This window comes from Eriocheir sinensis, unplaced genomic scaffold (assembly GCF_024679095.1).
Source record: "Eriocheir sinensis breed Jianghai 21 unplaced genomic scaffold, ASM2467909v1 Scaffold623, whole genome shotgun sequence".
NCBI classification, from domain to species: Eukaryota; Metazoa; Arthropoda; class Malacostraca; order Decapoda; family Varunidae; genus Eriocheir; species Eriocheir sinensis.
In genome coordinates, this window is record NW_026111969.1 from 7,549 (window position 1) to 12,649 (window position 5,101).

General features: G+C 59.1%; 1 pseudogene; it reads left to right on the top strand.

Moving 5' to 3' along the window:
* The first annotated feature begins 765 nt into the window (after positions 1-765).
* Positions 766-918, top strand: LOC126993506 (5.8S ribosomal RNA; annotated as a pseudogene).
* The last annotated feature ends 4,183 nt before the right edge of the window (positions 919-5,101 follow it).

Genomic DNA, 5,101 nt, shown 5'->3' on the forward strand with positions numbered 1-5,101 from the left:
TTTTTGATCACCGTCTTGAATTGGCAACACTTAGATCACTCTCCTTTCTAGTACCTTCCTGAATACGTGAGAGGAGAGACTACACTGAAGGGATCAACGTGTCCTCCCCCTCCGAGAGGAGCGGGTAACCCGTTGAAATCCTTTCATGATAGGGATTGGGGTTTGCAATTGTCTCCCATGAACGAGGAATTCCCAGTAAGCGCAAGTCATGAGCTTGCGTTGATTACGTCCCTGCCCTTTGTACACACCGCCCGTCGCTACTACCGATTGAATGATTTAGTGAGGCCTTCGGACTGGCGCTCTTGGATGCCGGGCCCACGCGGTTCCGCCGCTGGGCTTTCGGCGCCTCGAGCTGACGGAAAGATGTCCAAACTTGATCATTTAGAGGAAGTAAAAGTCGTAACAAGGTTTCCGTAGGTGAACCTGCGGAAGGATCATTAACGTGTTTGCCCGACGCTGGCAAAGACCAAAACCAAACACGCTGGGTGGCCGGGACTCAGACTGTCCCGGTCTGGATGCCCACCATCATCCTCCTTCCTTCGCCTCGTGCGAGGCGAAGGCGAGGACCAACCACGCGTCGCTGGCGTGAGGCGGGCAGAGCTTCCGACGCGCCAGCCGGCGACTACTCTTCTTAAACCAACCCTTCCCCGGGTGGAATAAGCACACAGTAAAACCCTAGACACTACGTCTTCCCACATCGTCTCCCGCGGCAGAGACGGCGGAAGTCTGATGAGAGTCGTCAGCGTCCGACGCAAAACAAAATACAACTCTAACGGTGGATCACCGGCTCGTGGGTCGATGAAGACCGCAGCAAGCCGCGTCGGTAATGTGAATCGCAAGAATACCAGATACATCGACAAGTCGAACGCACATTGCGGCGGCGGCACCATGTGCTGCCGTCACCCTACACGAGGGTCGGATATACATTCCATGCATCGGCTTTGTCAGCAATGACATCGACCGCATTGGGGAGTTTCGCCTGTTGCTACTAGCGGGCGTTCCCTTAAGGCCATGAATGGTTACTGGCCGCGTCACGTCTCTGACGGGCGCGTACGTCGGTGACACGGAGCTTATGGACACAGCAGCGGGGAGGAGGAGGAGGAGGAGGAGAAGGAGATGGTCTCTCGGGGCTGCCTCCTACTCCGCCGCCTCGTCTGCTGTTGTCGCTTTCCGTGTCCTGTCTCGTTTCGGAACCCCAACCTGTGCCGCTATGAGTCGGACGGGCTAAGGTGGCTCTGCTTCGCGTGATAGGCAGGAGAAGGCGACCGGGCCGGTTATTTATTCGACTAACCCGGATCACCCTACCTCTCCTTGCTGCGAGCAGACGCAAACAAGAACAACAACACGTCCCGCGTGTCGTCGTCTGTGTGCACCACCACCGCCGACTGGCAGCCATTATTTAAAGGAAGGGACCGACGAGCTGGAGAGCGAGGCAACTCCTCTCCTCCCGCCAGCACCAAGGAGGATCTTCTTCTTGCTGCTGCTGCTCCATTGTCGACCTCGTGTTAGGGTAGAGTACCCGCCAAATTTAAGCATATTAATAAGCGGAGGAAAAGAAACCAACAGGGATTCCCTTAGTAAGGGCGACTGAACCGGGATAAGCCCTGAGCATACCCTGTCGTCGTGACCCGGCGCCAGGGGTGTTGCGTTTCGGAGGGTCCGGCACGCAGTCTCTCACCGCCTAAGTTATGCTTGAAAGCGGCCACTACCCATGGAGGGTGACAGGCCCGTGTGGCGGAGCCCGCGAGGGTACGCGAGAGATTGTCGGAAAGGGCCTCTCCGTAGAGTCGGGTTGCTTGAGAATGCAGCCCTAAGCAGGTGATAAACTCCATCTAAGGCTAAATATGACCACGAGACCGATAGCGAACAAGTACCGTGAGGGAAAGTTGAAAAGAACTTTGAAGAGAGAGTTCAAGAGTACGTGAAACCGTTAAGAGCCAAACGGGTGGGACCTCGAAGGTCGAACCGAGGGATTCAGCTCGTCGGCCAAAGCTGGCTGGGCGGCGGATTCGCTTATGCGACCCAGGAACCCTTGGGCGTGCCCACGTCCGAGCCGGCGCCGGCGGGCGTATTTCCCCTCGTGATGTAGGTCGCCGCGACCCGTTGCTGGGGACGTCGAAGGCCCAGGCGGATTGGTACCCCGACGTCTGCGTTTACGCGGTCGAAGGGGGAAACCTCTGGTGTCCTGGCTGCCCTGCGACGGTCGTAGCAGAGGGCAAACCTCTCGCGGCGTGCAAAGGTCGGTGACCCACCCGACCCGTCTTGAAACACGGACCAAGGAGTCTAACATGTGTGCGAGTCATTGGGCGCACTAAACCCAGAGGCGTAATGAAAGTGAAAGGGGGGCGTCCCGGGGTCTTCGGGCCTCGGTCGGCGTCCTCCGGGGCCGATCCACGACCGGCCGCTGCCGCCGAGTTTCCCATCCCAAAGCAGGGGTCGAGGGTGCGCGGGGTGAGTCCTTCCCCTTCGCTTACCTCCGGCCTCGCTGGTGCTCGGTGCGCACGGTGGTCCGTCTCCTTCGCGGGAGGCGCTTGTACGCAGGGGGGCGCAGGCACGGGACTTGCCATTCGACGCCGTCGTGCAAATCTGTTGTTGGCCTCGCCGGCGTTGCTTGGGCTCTCGGTTGGCGCGCCGCGCGTCAGGCGGCTTCAGGTGGGGTTCGGCTCTCATCCGGGTTCGTCCCGCGGTTTGCCTTCCGATCCTGCTCTGTCCGGAGTGGCCTAGCACGCGTGCTGTCGGCAAGTACCATGAGCAGACATGTTGGGACCCGAAAGATGGTGAACTATGCCTGGCCAGGATGAAGCCAGAGGAAACTCTGGTGGAGGTCCGTAGCAATTCTGACGTGCAAATCGATTGTCAGAGCTGGGTATAGGGGCGAAAGACTAATCGAACCATCTAGTAGCTGGTTCCCTCCGAACGTGAACTCAGGATCGCTGTTACTCTCGGAACCGGAGGAGTTTCAGCCGGTAAAGCGAATGATTAGAGGTCTTGAGGACGAAACGTCCTCAACCTATTCTCAAACTTTAAATGGGTGAGATGCCGAGCTTGCTTGAACGCTGAAGCTTCAGCGACTAATCCGAGTATCTAGTGGGCCAATTTTGGTAAGCAGAACTGGCGCTGTGGGGATGAACCAAACGTCGAGTTAAGGGGCCTAAACGAATGCTCATCTAGACCCCATCGAAAGGCGTTGGTTGCTATAGACAGCAGGACGGTGGCCATGGAAGTTGGAATCCGCTAAGGAGTGTGTAACAACTCACCTGCCGAAGCAACTAGCCCTTAAAATGGTATGGCGCTCAAGCATTCTCCCGATACTCGACCGCCGGTGGCACTAGCCAACTCCCCTCTTCACCGGGGAGCCCAGGTCTCAAGCCCCGGCTTGAGTAGGAGGGTCGCAGGGTGAGCGCTGAAGGGATCCGGCGCGAGCCGGCCTGGAGCCGCCCTGGTGCAGATCTTGGTGGTAGTAGCAAATAGTCGAGAGAGACTTCCCTTGAAGGCCGATGAGAAGGGTTCCATGAACATCAGTTGGACATGGGTTAGTCGCTCATCAGCCCAAGGCTAAAGCCTGATCCCACGCTAGAGGCAACGGCCACGCGAGTTGTCGTCACTGCCGGGGCGGCTCAGCCGTGAGAGATTCTTCGCAGTTGCCGATGGAATTCGTGGCGAAAGGAATACGGTACTTATTCCGTAACCAGGCCTGGATGCCAACCGGGGCTAGGTTCCTTCTTGGGCCGGCCCTTGGTGCAGGAACCCGGTAACGGGAACCAACTCGCGTCCATCGGCGGTGGTCCGGGGAAGAGTTTTCTTTTCTGTTTAAGGCGCTTCTGTTTAAGCCACTCGCAGAGCGAAAGGGTGTTGGTAACACGGTCTGCCGTAGAGCGCCGCGGTTCTTGCGGCGTCCCGAGTACCACTGCCGGTCCGTGAAACATGCGAGGCAGGTAACTGCATGGGGCGCCGCTGGTGGGTCTGCTGCTGCTGCCCGCTGCCGGGCGTCGTTCTGCGGCGTCACGGCGCGGCGCACGTACGCACGCGGCCTCCGCGATGCACCCCAGTTTCGGGCCTGTGCGTACCCATATCCGCAGCCGGTCTCCAAGGTAAGAAGCCTCTGGTCGATAGACTAATGTAGGTAAGGGAAGTCGGCAAATTAGATCCGTAACTTCGGGATAAGGATTGGCTCTGAGGATCGGGCCAGTCGGGCCTGTGCGGGAAGCGGGCCTGGGTTCGGGCGCTGGACTGGGCTCAGAGGCTCTGAGCTGCGCGCGGTGATGGGTAAACGGCGGGAGTAACGGACTCAGGCCTCGCGAGCGCTGGCCGAGACCAGCGGGTAATCGGCGGGGGTAGCTCGCTCTCCCTTAATAATGGTTCGCTTTGCCTCTCGAGCGCTGGCCGAGGCAGTCACTGACGGGTAAACGGCGGGACTAACGGACTCAGGCCTCGCGAGCACTGGCCGAGACCAGCGGGTAATCGGCGGGGGTAGCTCGCTATACCTTATTAATGGTTCGCTTTGCCTCTGGCGGGCTGTCCGAGGCTGTCACTGACGGTTAAACGGCGGGAGTAAATGACTCAGGCCTCGAGAGCGCTGTCCGAGAACATCGGGTAATAGTCGGGGGTAGCTCGCTCTACCTTAATAATGGTTCGCTTTGCCTCTCGAGCGCTGGCCGAGGCAGTCACTGACGGGTAAACGGCGGGAGTAACGGACTCAGGCCTCGCGAGCACTGGCCGAGACCAGCGGGTAATCGGCGGGGGTAGCTCGCTCTCCCTTAATAATGGTTCGCTTTGCCTCTCGAGCGCTGGCCGAGGCAGTCACTGACGGGTAAACGGCGGTAGTAAAGGACTCAGGCCTCGCGAGCGCTGTCCGAGACCAGCGGGTAATCGGCGGGGGTAGCTCGCTCTCCCTTAATAATGGTTCGCTTTGCCTCTCGAGCGCTGCTGGCCGAGGCAGTCACTGACGGGTAAACGGCGGGAGTAACGGACTCAGGCCTCGCGAGCGCTGGCCGAGACCAGCGGGTAATCGGCGGGGGTAGCTCGCTCTCCCTTAATAATGGTTCGCTTTGCCTCTCGAGCGCTGGCCGAGGCTGTCACTGACGGGTAAACGGCGGGAGTA